The 19,454-nt window shown below is 32.5% G+C and overlaps 1 pseudogene; it reads right to left on the bottom strand.

The window, feature by feature from the left end:
- Positions 1-1,394: 1,394 nt before the first annotated feature.
- LOC129319056 ((-)-germacrene D synthase-like) lies at positions 1,395-19,067 on the bottom strand (annotated as a pseudogene).
- Between the last annotated feature and the right edge of the window lie 387 nt (positions 19,068-19,454).

The following is a 19,454-nucleotide window of genomic DNA, read 5'->3' as shown; positions in this document are numbered from 1 at the left end:
TAAATGGAGATAAAATTAAAAGTTCATTTCATTTTCAAATAAAGTTAATAACTTAACTAATTTTAATAATATACTTAGATGTGCCTTATAATAGATACTGGAAGGAGTTTCTCAAGAGTAATTGCTCAATCTTATTAGGGAAACTAGTAAACATGATATGCACGCATCACTTGATGCGTTGATAATATTGCACATATTTCCTTCAATCCTAGCATTTCAGCCGTTCAAAACCCTAAATTATTGTAAGAAAGCAAGACAGCTAATTAACACATAGCATAAAATTAAAACAACCTTCGAAGAACCCTTTTTGCAAGACTGAGGAATCTGGAAGACTTGTGAAACGATGTCACGAGGGCTTCGGAAGAAAGTGAGCGATTTGTTGTTGAGGTTGATGAAGACGACTTTGAAGCACATTGTGACGTTGATGAGGATAACCCATGATCGTCTGAAACGGAGGACTCAGAATGAGAGATCGAAGGCGATTGCTTTACGGTTTTCTTGTACCTTTTGAAAAGGCAAGATGTAGGACCTGTAAAAGAAGGTCTCTTTTTGATAACTATCAGGTTCGAATCTTTCAAACTTAGAGAAGATTCTAATGGTAGTGCCGGTGAAGAATTTTCTTCTTCATTGGATGGACCTTTGGGGATTCCAGGTTGCACTTCCCATTTGAATGGAACTGTACCAGGTAATTTGCAATTGTATGTCTCACTGGCTGGTGGAAGAGAATATTGTTTATCAGAAGATAATGAATTTCTCCAGAGAAGTTTATTCACAAAAACATCATTTCCTTGAAGCACTGACGAAGATTCTGATGGTTGAGATAGACAATCCTCATTGTTATTCTCCATTTTCGTGGTAGTCATATTCATGAAAAGGCATTTTGTTTGTTGCATATATTATATAAGCACAAAATGATACAGACTATGGCTGACCACATAATTGGAAGGCTCAATTAAAGCCGTAATAAGTGGATGATAGCATGCATGTGATATATAAATCATATCTCTAATTCATGGCCTATCTTTCTGAAGTATTTTGGGAAACCATAGAAATTGTGTTTTTCCACCCATGGATATTTCGTATTTAATAGGATGAATTCAAACCTAAATTATTGAAATTCCAATAATGAGCCATGATCCTTGCTTGGAATTTAAAAAATGCCAATAGTCTAAAATGCTAACATATTTCTCATAGGAACCAATGAAATTTCAAAAAAATGCAAAAACAAGTAAAATTCTCTTGATGGGCATTTTATCAAACACCTTCTGGGTGTCAATTCCTAGTTCAATCAATGAAGCTTCTTGACCCCTCCTATCACTTATCCAAAATTTTCCAGCATTAACAATCAAATCAAACTAAATAAAATTCAAACCTACACCAACATGATCTTGCTCTTCATACCTAAAAGTTTCAACTTAATCAAGTTTCCCTTCAATTTAACAAACACAAAAGCACAAGGAAAAATTTCATAGCCATTACATCTTAGTGCACAAACATGTATAGAGCAACAACGAAAACCTCACCTCAATTTACAATAGCAAAAAGGGGAGGAAGTTTGCAGCACATAACAGGGAGGAAATTCATAGTCAAACTTCCAAGAATAGTAGTCGAGCTCCCCTATTCTTTGCCACTCATGAACACATTAAATGAGAGAGAAGGAAGGAGGTTCGATAGCTCTCTACGGTAGTGAACCATGGCCATGCAATGCAGGAGGGGAGGAGGTTTATAGCACACCCTTGTAGCTATTGGACAAATAGGAAAGAAGAAGATTTGATGAGAAGAGAAAGGGGAGGATAAGGAAGCTAAGGGCTGCACACAGTAATGGTAGACAGAGTCACGATGGGTGTCCACGCCAACGACAAGCACCCACATCGGCAATGGCTATAAACAAAAGGGAGAGATAGTAGATGACAAGGGTTTATGGGGATGATTCTTGAAACTTCTAGCCCCAGCTACTTTTCTGTTAGCACAAATGAAAGAGAAGGAAGAGAATATGGAAACAAATTAGATTGAAGAGGGGTACAATGGTAATTTCAAAAGGAAAAGAAGAAAAAATAAAATCCCATTTTGGGACATAAGGTTTGAACTGAGAACCTTGGAATTAAAGACAATAATAATAATTACCATTAAGCTAACAATTTAATCTTGATCAATTTGCTCCATAAATATAAAAATATCATTAAATTACCTTATCATTAATTTTCAAATTTTCTAACTGAATTTTTTGGGTTATTACATTTGACTTCACAGATAAAAAGAAGTTTAGCATACACATTTCAAGGCAATAAGAAAGTAAAGGGCCAATGATATAAGTGTTAGAATAGACACTATGTATCAAAATGTCCTTAAGGTGTTATTTGCCCCCCACTATATTTGCTGTAAGCCATCCAACAAATCACCCCTAGGAGTTATCCCAAGCACTATAGAGAAGTACAGACAGCAACTTCAAAAGCCTCCTTAACCATGCGAATTTTGAAGTAAGAAATAGGTAGGATTATGGAGAGAGACAAATTTTAAAATTGCATAATTTCCTAATCTAGTAGTCTCTTCTTTATAATAGAAGAATAATTCCATTAATCACCATTAAACATGATTAATTTTATTGATTACAATAAACATGATTTAAATTCATTAATGGTCAACTATTTGGTGGCTCCAAGAATTTGAAATTCAAATACATGGTTATTGAAAATAAAGAGCATTCAATTGTCCATTGTTCAAATTTAAATCATGATTTATTTTAAAATAAATCTAGATTAGATAATAACCATTAGATCTCATCTCCATCTAATGATCCCTCTTCCTACTCAATTTCCAAAAAAAAAAAATTAAGTTACTAGTCATTGAAAGTTGTCTACCTTTCTCTGTCGAGTAGAATATGTTCCTGTTTCCACATCAATGAAAGCAACTTCATTTTGCAAGTCTTCCCTTTGATGGAATCTCTTCCCATTAGGCATTAATAGTTTGTTCAAAAGGGATTTCATTGTTACCACTAGTGCTGCATATATGCATTGTTCTAAGCAATTCTTCAACATCTTCCTTGCATATAACACGCAACCACATTTGCTTATTATAAACTTACAATGATTCTGACAATTAGCTTTTACATCCAAATCTTCTTTCATGGCTGCACGCTTATTTGTTTGAGTATAAAATATTAGTTCAAATTGGTTGTAATCAATTGCAAAATTGTTACGGGTAAGCACATAGTCATCATTTGGTGGGGATTGCCATGGAAAGCAACAATCCATTCAATCTCTTTTTTGAAAAATTCATGTTGGGAATATTTAGATGTCAAATTAAGTTTAAGACATAATGCGCCTTCATTAGACTTTGCAAGGGCTAGCGCCATATCTTGTACAGCAAGGCATAGAGAAATTCCCCATCTTTCACTTAAATGACAAAATTAGGAGACATCTACTTTTATTGACACAATGGAATCGGCATGTACAACATCATTCTTGATGTCTTGAAACCTTTGACTTGAGATTTCTCTATTAGAAGTTTGTACAACATGGTTATCTCGAAACCTATCAATTTTATCAAGAACATGAAAGTCTCGATTGTGGAACCATGATGGGATTTCACTCCCTAGAATCCAGTAAGAAACAATTTGCATGATATTCATTTTCCTCTTTGAAAAAGATACTACTGATGAATCATTTGCAAATGCAAATGCAATGCACTTCAATAGTAGCTCAGTGAATGATAAAGATTGTATTGAATGATAGGCAATTGTATCAATTCATTCTAAATTTGGTGGAAGGTCTGGCAAAAATTTAAGCTGTAGACAATGACTTAAATGAAGAGGATGAAGAAACAAAAGATTAGAAACACATCGTGTAGCGAGATGAGTAAAATTATTTTGCATTAGATGAAGTTCATTCAATGATGATAAGCAACTAAGATCATCAGGGATTAATCCATCATTGAGATTGCAATGACTCAAGTCTAATATCTTCAATGAGGAAAGATAAGAGAATGATGGGGGAAGAACCTAGTTGCCAGTAGGTAGGTTGCCAAAATCATTTCCACTTAGATTAAGGACTTCTAATGATGAGAGGCAGCCAAGATCATTTAGAATTGATCCGTATTTTATATTACAGTTGCTTATATTCAATTCCTTCAATGATGTTAAATGAAAGATGAAAGGAGGAAATGCCAACCTTATGGGATTTTCATGAATACCAAACCCAAATATTCTTTGAATTAGGGACAGCAAGTTCCATAATAAATTAGATGTGAAACCTAGACCTTTACAACCATTCAAACGTAGAAGCTTTAAATTTCTTAGGCCAATGATGGATGAAGGTATTTCTCTAATTGCAATTCCACTCACATCTAGCTCTTCCAAACACTCATTTTCATCCAAATTTTATGGCAATGGGGAAAATTTAAGCAACCTAAAATATCAAGATTTCAAATCACAAGTGGAACTTGAAAGGAAAATAAGAGCTTTGTAATTTTGTGCATCAAGGACAATTTTCATGTTTTTTCCAAACTCTGGAAGCTTTTTTAGTTTTAAGCAGCCACAAAGGATTAGTTTCTTCAATGAATCTATTTCCATTCTATTTGAAAGAACTTTAAGATTCTTACAATCTTTCAAGTCTAATACAACAAGTTTTTTATGTTGTCCGAGTGATGAATGAACCTCAACAAGTTTTAGGCAACCTTCAAGGATTGGTTGCTTAAGACTAGGAAGCATTGAAAAATCAGGAGTTCTAATGAAATCTTTAGAATAACTTAGATCAATGAACTTTAACTTTTCTAGCATCTGATAATGAAAATGTAAAGGGATTAGCTTTAAGAAAATTGTAACAATATTGAGAAGAGTAGAGTAGGTAAAAAAATGAAAAGAATTCTTACCTTTGACCTATCCTAAAATTGCTTGATCTTGCTGTGATGCATTTTAAGGACAACAAGTTGACCTAGATGAGCAATAGATGGAAGAGATTTCAACGGATATGTCTTCCACTCAAGAATTTTTAATGAACTAGGAAGGCATTTGAGACCATGGGGAAGTTACACGTCACATGATATGATGAGTATTCTAAGACTATACCTTATGAAGAATGCTTCAGGATCCCATTTTGCTTCATATGGCATAGATGATTGAAGATGTATAACTTCTACAAAATTAGAGCCCTAAGAAGTAAAAGAATATGATCCATGTAATTAAGGAGGAAAAAATGATAAATAAAATTTAGAAAATACATGAAGGAAATTTTCAATATAATGAATTAAATTACTTTGTTTGTTGTCATCATCACACCTTCAATGTCTTCTAGTGACCATAACTTGCTGCATCTACAAGGATCATTGGGTGATTCATCTAGAACAATACTCTTGCCCATTTCTTGAAGGATATCATGCATACCCAAATGGCATATACCATGATCAGAATGATATTCAATTAACAGGCACTTTTCAATAAGTTCTCTTATTCCAAGTGCGGGATAAAGACCACATATTTCAAATATTTGTGTCACATGGTCTTTAATCATTCCCTTAAAAAAACATGTAATGTCAAAAAATATTTTCTTCTCCATATTGCCCAGTGCATCATAACTTATTCTAAGTCTCTTTAGAAAGTTACTTGGGGGAAACTCTTTAATTTTCTCTAGAGCTACTTTCCATTCAAGCTCAGTTCTTCCACAAAAATAAGAACCCAACACTTCAAGAGTTAAAGGAAGGCCTTCAGCAAGGCAAATTACACTCTTACACAACTTCAAATAACCTTCTAGAGGTTTATCTCTTTTAAAAGCCCTCTTGCAAAAGAGTTGAAGAGATTCATCAAGGCTTAATAATTCAGCTTTGTACATTTCAAATTCTCCATGTGCTGTTAGTATATGCATATTTTTAGTTGTCACAATTACTCTACTCCCATGACCCAACCAAGCTTGTTTTATCGAAAGGTTCTCTAGTTGGCTTACTTCACTCAGATCATCTAACACAACTAGAACCTTTTTGTGCATAACAAGTTTCTTATTGTTTTCTTTCCTTCATATGCATCATCAACTTCAAGGCCTTTTATCTTGAGTTTAGAAAGAAGTATTCTTTTCAAACCAACCAAACCCTTGGTTTCACATTTTTCTTTCATATCAGCAAGAAAACAACTAATATTGAACTGGTAACATATTTTATCATATATAACTCTAGTAAGAGTTTTCTTGCCAATACCACTCAGACCCCATATTCCTATGAAGCGAACGTCACCCAATCCAATCCTTAAAAGTGAAATTAATTCTTCTACCCTTGAATCAATGCCCACAAGCTCGTTTCCAAAACAATAGGGTAATTTAGGTTGTAACTTTGCCCATATTGCTTCAATAATTTCTTCAATGGGTTTTGTCTCTTTCCTAAATGGAAGAAATGAATGATCGAGGGTTATTATATCCAAAGCAAATAACAATCTAGCGACCACTAGAGCAAATCCATGTTTTCATGATTTTTAAACTTGGTGATCAAAGCAAATAAAATGTGTTAATATAAAAATAATTGAGGGAAAAAATTGCCTATGGCAAGCTAAGTGAAAATTATTCAATACTCATTAAGTAATATATTGAGTTAAGTTTTGTGAATTCCCAAAAAAATTTACCTTGAGAAATTGATGTTTTCCTCCAATTGGTGCTCTACATGGCTCAAATCCAAATCAACAATATCCAGCACTAGATTATTTTTCCACGAATAAACAAATAGAAAACTATGAAAATGATCAAGTTGCTGCCTCAGAATTAAAAGATCATGGAAATTAGGAAAAATAAAGTGATATATGCTTGACAAGTTGCGAGGTCACATCATATCAGATCTCCTGACGAGCAATATAATCAGGTTAAAAGAACCTATGCATATTCTCACTAAACATATAATTGACCTTAATTTGAAAACATGCTCTCTATTTATATATTTTGTCTCATTTTTTTTCCTTAATAAAGTGAAGATAAAGTGTAAGCAAAGATCTATGCGACACCTAAGGCAAGCTTAATTAAACGATTAGAGTGAAGTGGGATGTGATAATGACCAGGTTTCAAATTCTCCTAATTTGTGTACCAGCATTTGTTCCCACTTAATCATTTGAAAAATGATCAGAAACCATTGGAAGAAAGGAGGAAGATATAATATTTACCAAATCATACTGATAATAAACCGTAATTGCATGTACCATGTATGAATAATCATAAAAACATATGCTTTATCATCCTTGTACGGCAAGCTGACAAAAGAGCGCTATGATAACTTATAGTCAATATCTGTTGCAAAGAACTTACTGATTTGTAGAGTCATAGCCACATATATTTGCAACTTCTTCTGAGGCATATCTCCATCTCTGCACCTTCTCTTTGTTTGCAGCAAATCTCTTGCTATGTTTTTCAAAGGCACTCGCAAAGGCACCTCTTTGATAACGTACATCAGATGGATCAATCTTATAAAAGACTGGGATAACTTCTCTACCATAGACTTTCTACAGTCAAGAATCTTTTGAAGTTCAACCAAACACCAACGAGACGAAGCATAATTTGGGGAAAGAATAACAATAGAGATAAGAGATTCTTCAATTGGTTGAATTAGTTGATTGGAAATCATCTCTCCTCTTTCGAGCTCCTCATCTATGCAAGTTATGATACTCCTTTGTTGTAGAGCAGCGTATACATGACCTGTGAAGCCCTTGCGGGTGTCCTTTCCACAAAAATTCAAGAAAACGCGATACTTCCATGGATGGATTGTTGAGTTCATTGAAGAGGAGAGAGAGGTTGTTCCAGAGAAAATTGCCATTGAGAAGTTTGGACTGCACGAAAAAAGAAAATACGCGCAGTCGAGAAATATAATAGTGTTCAAGTGGTAAATTCAACTCGTATCGTTGATCTAATTAATTTCAGCTTTTAAGGGAAAGAAGTGGTCAATGACGTTTGGCGGTTGATCAATAGTGGGAACGGGATATTGCTACGCTTGATGGTGGAAACCAACGTTTAATTATTTCTTAATGAAAACAAAACTTAATTTATGCAATAGGTTGCTCCCTTCTAGATGTATGTCACTTTCATTACATTTTTCTTTATTTTCTTTGCAAGCAGGAGATGTTGACCAATAATGTGAAGGGTAACATTGTTACGTCCATCATCCATAGAAATCAGATAGTGAAAGGAACAAATAATCATTATTTAATAAACATAATATAATTTTTTTTTGTAAATTATGTACGCTTCTGTCTAATATATATACACACACATTTGCGTGTGTGTGTCATATTGATTACCTTTTTTAATTTTTTTTTTTGGGGAATGTTCATGTTTTATGACTTTCTTTACCATTTTACTGATAGAAAGACAGAAAATTATAACATTTATGTACTTAAAGTTTTCAAATTACAATTTATAATAATAATGACAAAAAATATAAAAAATTAGATAAAAATGATTTTAAAGTTAGCCTAACTATATTTTGATTTGTAATATATTAATTTAGGGTTAAATGACAGTTTTAATTTTAAACTATAGGTCTTGGACCCTAAATCCATTTTTGGTACAATACTTTTTTTAAAATTTTTTGAAAACAATGTAATGTTTCTCATATCGTTAACAAGTGTTAATCTTGACTAGTCATTTATCATAAAAAGATTTCAAAAATTATAGAAAATGTTCAAAAATTACAAATAAGTATCTTGTAAGAAAATTAATACCAATTAAGTTTCTTAATTTATAAATAAATATCATGAGGCAAGTGTTATTTCTTTCTCATATAAAAGACCAAAATGCCATTTAACAAGCTACTTTCACAGGCTATCATTTATAAAATATTATATTTGTTTTAATAATATCTTGTTAAAATGTTAATAATTTAATATATAATAATTTAAATATTGTTATTATCTACAAATCTTCCCACATAATTTACAAGGTAACTTTGTAGATTTACAAATTCTCCAAAAAATTACAATTTAACTATTGAGATCTAAAACTGAAATTCAATTTTTTTACAAATGATAATAGTTTTTTCGACCATTAAAATTAGTTGAGTGGTTAAAAAGTATTCATTTATGAACAGGATTTATAAGTTTTGGAGGAATAGTTATAAATAATAATAATAATAATATTTAAACTATTAAAAGTTAAAATATTAATATTTTAATAATATATTATTAAAAAAAATATTATTTTTTAATCACTTACCTATATTGGTGTCAGCAATGAACTAATGATTATCCGATAATCACCCAGTAGCTGTGAAAGTGTTTGGTCAAAATTGAATTTTAATCTCTTCCATGTAAAAAAAATAACATTTGTCTTTTGGTTTATTTTTAATTTAGAAAACATATTAATTTTTTATATGGTGCTTATTTATAATTTTTTAGATCCATTCCTATAATCTTTTATGTTCTTTTTTGTAATTTTTTAATCAATTAATAGTCATCGTTAATTTTAATTAACAGTAAGAAAAACATTTTCTTTTTTTCCAAAAGAAAGTCAGATCACTTTCAAATGTCGAAAGAAGGCATTGTGGGGAAAAAGATAACGTTTTGTGATATATGACATTTTCTGCTTTTTAAGTTGTGGAAGGAGCTCTCTATTCGTCTCCGTGTTCTGACGTCATCCAAAATAAATTTAATATCATAAAGTTTGTATCAGCATTCGTCAATTCAATTGTATAGGCTGGCATATATGCTTTTGATCCCTTAGTTTTCTTTGTTATTCTAAATTGGTGTCTAGAGCAAGAATTATTCAAAAATGATCATTTTAGTCTTTGATTTTAACCCCACGAGGATTAAATAGCTTTGATTTCAAGCCGAATCCTTGAAGAACATATAAAACTAGTGTGGAGAAAACTTTGAAGCAAATTATGATGAAGTTCAATTTTTATTTAGGATCTGTGACTCGTGCGAGTATTAAGTTTTGTACTTCGTCCTTCAAATGTTGTAGCTGTTTTTGGATTTCTAGCTCTCCATTCTGCACCATGAAAATTAATGAGGAGATACCTTCAAGGCTTATTATAGTAAGAAAGCTACGGTATTTTCTTTGAAAAATCATAAAAAATTATTACAAAACTACATCGTTTCATCACTTAAGATATTAAAATATTTATCATTTGATATATAATTAAATTATCAAAAGAAAAAAAAAACTATTGGGAAGTTGTGGTGTTATAAGGAGCATTAGAGGCTCCAAATATGATCTTAATTTAACTAAAAGATAATTTTTTTTATATATCCTTCTACCGTAATTCTATCAAAAGTCAAACTTATCTTAACTTGTACTCAACACGGGTTAATAATAAATAAAAAGTAAGTGTTTTAGCCTTGTTGATTTCTGATAACAAATATATAGAGCAAGTTGATTAATAATTATAAACATGAAAGAAACTAAAATATTGAAAGCAAAAGAAATTAGAGGTGGTCGAAGAGTGCAATTACGTTGACGGGATCGGGAGAAGCAAAGGCGAACAAATGTGATTCCCAAATATTGGGGGGAAAAAAAAGGCAATGGGACGTGAAATTTCAATATGAGAAACAGGGCTTGGGGGAGACATTCTTGGTTTAGAGCGTATAAAGTAGGGAATGCTTATTGTTTAGCTTAGTTTCAAGACCTTATGTGCATTGATATTTATAGTGCTCATCATCAACTATGTACCAACAACAGGCATGACCCCACAAAGATTTCATATCTTTTCTTAAATACACTATATGTACCTGTAATAATTTCCGGTGGCAGGGGTACCCATATCACAATTAAGTCTCTCAAGCAGGTGAGGCCAAATAGGCAGCTGGATCAGATTGATTGTTGCAGGAGCCACCATAAAAGAAATTCCGATCATATGATGCAAAATCAATACTTTCATGTCTAAATTTGTGGCAAAGTTAACATTCCACTTTGTTGCGATTACCTCCATTTCCATTTTTGCCATTGTCATTTTGGTTTCTAGCCCCTCATCCTCGACCCCTGCTACCTCGATTGCAATCATGGCCATGCCAAGAGCCTCCATTGCCACAACCATAAAATTAATTGTTAGACCTAATAGCAAGGTGAGCCATAGCATTGCTCATATTGGAGAGAGGCGTGAGATTCACGCTACCAAGGCAACTTTCAAGAATAATACAAAATAAGGTTCCTCTATTCCCTCATTGGGATTATTTGTGCACAAGAATAAATAATATAGAAGGTGGACACCTAGTCCAATGAGATAAAGACAACACAACAAATAAAATAATGACCAAGAAACTATTTCAGACCACTGGCGATGGTAATATATACAGAGGTTATATGAACCCTAAACCTAACTCAGTGACTTGGACCTAGAAACCTTGGGCTTAGATGTCTTGGGCCTTCGTTTATGGACTGATTCTCTAACATATATAATTGTGGAGTTTGTTGTGTTATATTTTAAGCAATAATTAATTTGGTGCAAGGTTTTCAATATCACAAGACATAAAATATTTGGTCATTTTCTATAAGGCTAAGCAAGTATTTCCACAAGCCAATAGTTCTTCAACTATCAATAGAAACACCTCACATGTGTTATAAAAGATGAATAGTATTATTGCTTCTATTTTCAATTATGTACTCCTAAGCATAATTATTATACAATCCAAGAAAATAATGGCTCGTTTGATACGCTGGAAGAGTTTTTGATAAAAGTGGAAGTGAAAGGGGAAGAGAAAATGGGGTGGAAGTGAAATTTGAAAACATGTTTGGTATGCACATGGAAGTGTTACATAAATTTTAATTAAAAAATGTAATCATGATATGAAATTACTAAACTATCCTTCTCAAGAAAAATCCCTCTTCCTACACAAATCCATTGCCATTGGAAAACCTTCTCCACCGTTGGCAAAGTCAAACCCCTCAACGAACATCAATCACAATAATCAAATTGAAAAATCAACCTCAGTTCACCTCAAACCCAAATTTGTTGAAAACAAAAATACCTAAAACAATTTAATTTTCACAGACATCAAACACCATTTTTAATTGTTGCTTTCTGGCATAAAACTCTGATCTCGAGTTTAGCATTGGTGGTTAGAATAATTGAGTTAGGTTGAGAGACCGTTGGATGTTATCCCTCTAACCTTAGGTTTAGATATAATCATCTTATCACAAATTAGATAGTGTTGACATTATCGAGAGAGAGGCAGTTACGTTGAGAAACCATTGAGAGAAATGTCATCGGAGAGGGACGCTATCAGAGATGTCATTGATGAGAGAGGGCATCTTGTTGAGAGACCACTGAGAGAGAGGTCATAGGAGAGGGAGGATTTTGAAGTCACATTAGAGAGGGAGATGTCGGAGTCACGCTAGAGAAGGAAGCTGTCAGGTTTAGAGAGGGCGTCGAAGTCATGTTGAAGAATGAGGAGGGAGGCTGTCAGGACGTCGGGTTGGGAGAAGAGAAATGATTGTCAGGATTGTCAATTGGTAAAAAAATTTAAGGTATAATGGTAAAAAAAAAATCACTTCCAAAGAACTCAAGTTAGTTCCATAGGGTAGGCTATGGAACTCAGTTTTATCAAATTTGATAGAACTGAGTTCCACATAAAAGTGGGTTCCATTGCACCAAACAACCTTTTTTTATGATTCTACTTCCACTTCCACTTCTCTAGCCTCAATTCCAGTACACCAAACTAGCCATAAAGGAAAGCCAGAAGTCTTGAACAACAATGATATGATTCACATGCTTATATTGATATTTACACACACCACAAAAACCTTATTTCCAAATGTTGATCCATTGCATAGACTTTAGTATTTGATTTGAAAATCCATCACATATGTTTGAAGCATTAACTTGCACTGCTAATTGCCAATAGGATCCACAACTAGTGCTGCAATATGATCTTTTAACAATTCTGCATGTGTATATTTGTCTGAAAAGTTTCCATACACCAACTCTAGAATACTTGTGAAATTCATCACACATTGAAGCACAGCCTTTGGAACAAATTTTTCCTTCAAGTATTCTTCATTAATATCTTTCCATGCATCTCCTAATTCTTTTTGCAATAATTTATAGGCCTCTAGCTCTGAAATCCCATGTTGATTCATCAAACATTCTACTGCAGAGGCAACATGTAATCTTTTTTTCTCAAACTGACAAACCAAAACCAAAAAACCCAGTACTTAGAAAAATATTTTAGGAGTTTCTTCACAATGTCAAGTTATTTAAAATTTAAAATGTTAACATCGTACCTTGTGAGAACCCATGTCATTTATCACTCTAGTGATAATAGATGATGCTCTTACCATTTTAGGAACATGGGAAATCCAATCAAACACATCTTTGGTTGCCAAATTCCCAAGGCCAAGTAAGCAAGTTGTCAAAAGAAAAGGACAAACGGATGTCACAATTCCATTTTCCATGTACTCTTCGTATGTTGGGACGTAACCTTGGTTACGCCACTTGGCTTCAATCAGATAAGCTTCTCCTAGTTGTTGAAACTATGATTATAATAAAGACATTAGTAAAGTTAAACCTACAAATAAAGTTTATAAATAATTTGGAAAATGTAATGCATGTTTAAATAAAAATTCCTACAGCTCGTTTAACATATGGAACAAAGCATGATTTTCCTTCTTCAAATGTCAAAACCTCCATTTCCTTAAATAGCTCTAACATAGCTTGAAATACCACTTTCATGCACTGTGGAAGGTCCTCCAGCGGGCTAGAATCCCATCTGAGAATCAATTTGAAGTGACTATATCAGCTTTATTTTGTTGACTAACTATGAATGATAAAAAAACATGTATTGAAAAACTATATCTTTTGATAATATAATTCCAAAAACTACATAAACACTAATTTTAAAATTATGCATATTCAAAGACCAAGTAGACAGAAAAATAATGAGGGTGAGTTTTTTGTATTAATAATTAGTTAATATCATTCTAAAATTATTTAACCTGCAGATTGCTTGCGTAAATAGTTCAAGTTCTTCAACTGTGCCATATGCATCATATGTATCATCAACCGCTGCAAGAATAGCTATGAATTTGACCATAATTGTCCTTCCAATTTTATATTGAGGCTCAAAATATATACCCAATGGCCAAAAGTAGCTTCAACCACCCGATCCCGAGCATATGGCACTTTCATCTGAAAGTCTAACTTTTTCCACCACCTGCAATACAAGTACTAGTTAAACTTGCACTTTTAGTACAATGGCTAGCTAACTTTATAGAAGCAACTCATCAATAAATTGGTCTTACTGAGTGACATGGCTTAGCTCCTTCTTGTGTAGTGCCTGTACAGCATTAAAGTCAATGATGGCTAATACTAACAAAGGATCATTTGGAGAAGCCTCTGCTGAATACATAGGAATGTAATGTCTGGACTCCAATCTAGGTATACTTCTACAAATAGGGTAGTTCAATGCATAAACTACTTTTCGTTCAAGGGTAGGGCTCAAGTTGTTTAGCCTTGACTTCAAGTGATAAGTAGTGAAGTGTATAGATTTGTCAAGAACATCTTCTCCATCGATGGCAAAATGTGCAGCCTCGTATAAATTCAACATTCCAACCACATCTTCAATCAATGACTTCTTAAAATCACCATTTTCATCGCTGAATTGATCAAATACATCTATATATGTCTCTATTTTAGAAACAAAGAGTTCCAAAAGCATGCTAAGAACTTGCAAATGATACAAATAGCATCACCATATATAATTAAGCACATACCCGATGGTGTGTGATAACCATGTTGCCTAAGCAAACGAAACCAGAGGGAAATGGTTTCAAGATCTTTTCCTTCAAAGGGAGGAGGATTCTGATGCATGTTCTGTAATATCTCTTCAATCTCACTTTCAAAATGATACGACACGCCTAAACATTTAATATTGTCGATCAAGTTCAATTTTTGCTTAGGATCCGTGACTTGTGCGAGTATTAGTTTTTGAACTCGGTCCTTGAAATGTTGCAATTGCTGTTGGATGTCTAGCTCTCCATTCTGTGCCATGAAAATTAATGAAAGGTATGTCTTTGCACCAAAAGGAATTCAAAGATAACTTCATGAGGTATTATGTAACTAAGGCATAATCTGATGGAATAAATATTTTTTTTAGCTTGGGAGCCTATAATACCCCTTGTGATGTTCTGATGTCACAATTATTTTTTGGAAGAATGACAATTACAGACCTTGAATTTTTTAAATTCTAATAATTTTTACTTGCAATAAATTCTCTTTTGTTAACTAGCTTGAACTTCACAATGGACTTTTGTGAATTCTCAACTAACCTTACAAAAATTCTCAAGTATCTTGGCTTGCAATTCACAATGAACTGTCATAAATTTCCAAATGATGTTACAAACAATCCCAAGTATATTTTGTAGATTTCTCAAGTGATTTATATATATATTGATAGTAAAAAAAATTACAAGTGATTGGCTTGTGATTCACAAATGACTCTTGTAAATTCCCAAATAACATTACAAAAAATCTCAAATATATTTTCTTGATTTTCCAAGTGGTTTGTTTGTATATTGACAGTAAAAATTTGATATACACAATTCACTTTTGTAATCAAATTCCCAACTGACTTTTCAAAAGGTTGGTTTAGTTTATAAGGATCAGGTCCATGATCTATAAGGTTGACCATGGCATCAAATCTCATTGCCAATCTATAAGTACCTATAAGTGCTCATTGAGCTAAGAGGCATGCCCAGACCCTACTGAGACCTCGAGACTCAATTCATCTAAACTTTTCTTGATAAAAGAAAAGATAATTTTTATTTATATATATCCTTGTGCCATAATTCTATATAACGTCAAAGTTATCTTAACTTTTACTTGAGTAATTAGTGTAACATCCCTAAACTTAGACCTGAGTGCTTGTAAGAATAACAAGAAGTTTTGATAAGAAGGTCATTTTAGACTACTAAATCAGAGCTATAATAGAATTCTCCATTAAAAAAAAAACTCAAGATAAGTGAAATTTACGTGTTCAGTTTTATATATAATTTATTAGATTATAAATTATGGAAAGTGAGGACACACATGAAATTCTCGATTAAAGTATAGAAATGCCTGAGAATACAAAGAAAAATTTCGAAAAGAGAAAGTCAAAGCTGGTAGGGACTAAATTGTGAAGATTCTTGACTTTAACCAATAACACCCTAAATTATTGCGTGGATTGGGGAGAACCTTCATACTAAATTGATGTGAGTTATATTATTAGGTCATCAAAATTAATATTTTAAGCAAGGAGAAATGCAAAATTGAAGATGATAAATGTTTATTAATATTTATTCAAAACGGGTTATTTTATGGTTAGTGAAATTTACCATGTATTTAGATAAGGAAAAAAAGAAATAACCTAATATGAGATAAAGTTAAAGAGATATATTTCCCACTTATAATTCAAAGGAGAAAATTAAAACATTAAGCTATTTATCAATAAGTGGGAATTGGATGTCAAACTAGGATACTAGATATAAGAGTAAGGAGATTATGTGGCACCAAGTTACATTAGCTAGTGAGGTCTAGTTAAAATGGAAATAGGTGGCATTAAACGAAATTAAATGGGATAAGAGGTTAGGTAGCATCAAATTAAATTAGAAGGAGGAAGAAAAAGCTATTTTGTGGCAAGAGGAGAAATTAGCAAAGGGAAGAATTGATTTAAGTGTCAAGTATATTATAAAAGGTTGAAAGGGAAAGAAAAGAATGCATTTTGGGTCATCCTAATCCAAATTCATTTGAGCTAGTTGTGAAACTATATTAGGTGAGACTAAATGGGAGTAGGAGACGTGAACTTAAGTTTTTCAAAGGGATAAAAATAAATAAGTGGCAGCAATATATTTCTTAAGGAAATATTGTAATCAGATTATGTGTCATGATTAAAGCAAGTAATGTTAAAAATTATATTAGGAAGCATGAGCTGGCTGCACAAGGAGATAAGCAAGAAAAAATTATTTACCACTTGTCAACTGTTCATGACCTCTTCACCGATCCACTCCTTCAATTTGTATCAAAGAGAACAAAGAGAAAATAGAATCTGAGAACTTGGGATTATTCATGGAAGACAAGTGAAGGACTGGAAACCATCATGAATTCCTTACACCAAAGCACGTCAAATGCCTACTCCTCATCTTTTCCTAACAAGTTAACTAGATATTGTTGTTAAATCTGTTCAAGGAGAGAATTTACGCGGTGGACAAAGTGAAGGTAGATTCAATGATTAGTCAAAGCAAGGATAAGAGGGATCTCTATCAAAGAGAAGTAGTTATGACTTGGAAGTGCTGGACAGAAACTTCAAAGTTAGAAACTTGCTTGAAAGAAAACTAAGAACTCAAGGTCGCCCTTATCCCTTGTGCATAAACTTGTTTATGTATTGGCATGATTGTGATATTCTCTTGCTTTATTTTGCGAAAAGTATTTAGTTGTTTACTGTTAGTATATGGCCACGTTTATGTGAGTATATCTGTTTCTGAATGCACGAATAATTAGTGAGAATATTAATACATGCCATGGTTAGTTATAACATGCTTGCAAATTTGAAAATGTTTGTATGATGGAATGGGATTATGCTACTTGTGGATTTGGCTTGTGTTACTACTGGGATTGTAAAATCTCACCCTCTCAAAATATTCCAGCCATTCTAGAAAGCTTAAGCAAAGGGAAAGAACTCATGGAAGAAGCAAAATGAAGGCATGATATTAGAAAGAATCCCTTGACTCTTTTCTGTGTGTTTTGTAAATAATTTTGTATAAAGTGGTATAGTAAGTAACTAAAACATTAAATTCTGTTTCTATGTTCCTTTAAGAGTGTGATCATGTACTGAAGTGAGGAACTCACGTTTTATATACGGTAGATATGGATATGGAAAGCTTGAGTTTGAAATGTTGAATGGAACCATAGTGTTATTTTGGGTCCCAAAGCTAGCCTAAACAATGCCAATGGTTATGATGATTTTTATGATCAAACTCAACATGCTAAAGTTTAATATAAACTTGAAACCATGCTACTTGATGTTCTGAAACATAAATAATAAATTTAACAAGCCAGAGATAGGAAATCTGGGAACAGTGAAAAGTATTCTACATAGTGTTACATTTATTGATTAACACGTATCAATTTAACAATCAAACATATTTTTATACTTTTATATAATGTGACACGTCCCAATGTTTCCATAAAGGCCAAGATATTGTTAGTTGGATCCCTATAACTCAAGTTATGATTTTTTCAAGTTAAAGCATAAAATCTGGATCCATTACACAGCCAGAACAATATAGTCTTAAAGATTTAATAAACTGTATCAATTGGGAAATACAAGATTATATTTCATATTTTCCCCATATATATAAAGTCATAAGGTTTCTAAGAGTCAAATATCATGTCAATTGGAGTTTTATAACTCTAGTTATGAATTTTTTAAAATAGGACTCAGAAATCTGGATTTAGTATGATTAAGAACAGGACAATGTTGAAAATTCATTAAACTGTATTAAATGGAGAAGAAAAAATCATGTGAAATATTTTTATCTTATAAAAAACACCCAGGAATTTATTATAAGTCCTAGATCACCTATTTTGGATAAGTAAAGTCAGATATGAATTTACAAAGCTAAGGCAAGAAATCTGAAAAGTTAGACAGGGAAAACAGAGCAATTTAGGTAAACGGATAAACTATATTAATTTGCTCAGTAAAATTCAAGTTTAACTCATTTATCGTTAAAAGGAGACATGAATGAGCTCAAACTGAATTTTATAGAATAAGTTATGAATTCTTGAAGTTAGTCCAAAATTTTAAAATATCAAGCTATAACAAACCAAGATTGAGTTCAATTATTTTAAGCTGCTTGTCTCTAATTGCGTATGATGAAACCTAAGATAGCTTCCGTTGCCAAATTATGGCCCCTAAAATAGGATCTTTCAATTAGAACATGAAAAAAACTAAAATATTGAAAGCATAAGAAATTAGATGGTGTTGAAGAGTGTAATTACCATGAGAGGATCAGGAGAAGCAGAGATGAACTGATGTGACTCCCAGATATTGGGACTAAAACCAGCAATGGGGCGTGAAATTTCAATTTGAGAAATGGGACTTGGGGAAGACATTCTTGGTTTATAGCCTATAAAGTAGGGAATGCTTATTGTTCAGCTTAGTTTCAAGACTTCATGTGCATTGATATTTATAGTACTCATCATCGACTGTGTATCAACGACAGGCATGACCCCACAAAGATTTCATATCTTTTCTTAATAAGTTAATATTGTATATGTACATGAATAAATTTCCCATGGCATAGGTACCCGAATCTCTTCTTCCAATCTTAATCATTGTATTTTTATTTTTCATTTTTAATCTATTCCTTTTCAATAAACAAATGGGCCCTTAACAAATTAAAAAAGATTAGCTTTTTTTATAAAATTAATTAGTACTCATACACCATCCTTGATTTAAGGGCACTAGAGGTTTTTGAAGAAATTTTGTTTTGGATGTTTTTATACATTTATCCTAGATTTTATATTTT

The sequence above is a fragment of the Prosopis cineraria genome, unplaced genomic scaffold, assembly GCF_029017545.1.
Source record: "Prosopis cineraria cultivar Desert tree isolate PC_DT_omini unplaced genomic scaffold, ASM2901754v1 PC8, whole genome shotgun sequence".
Classification (NCBI taxonomy): Eukaryota; Viridiplantae; Streptophyta; class Magnoliopsida; order Fabales; family Fabaceae; genus Prosopis; species Prosopis cineraria.
Note: the sequence above shows the minus strand (reverse complement) of the source record. Positions and strands in the feature narration are given on the sequence as shown.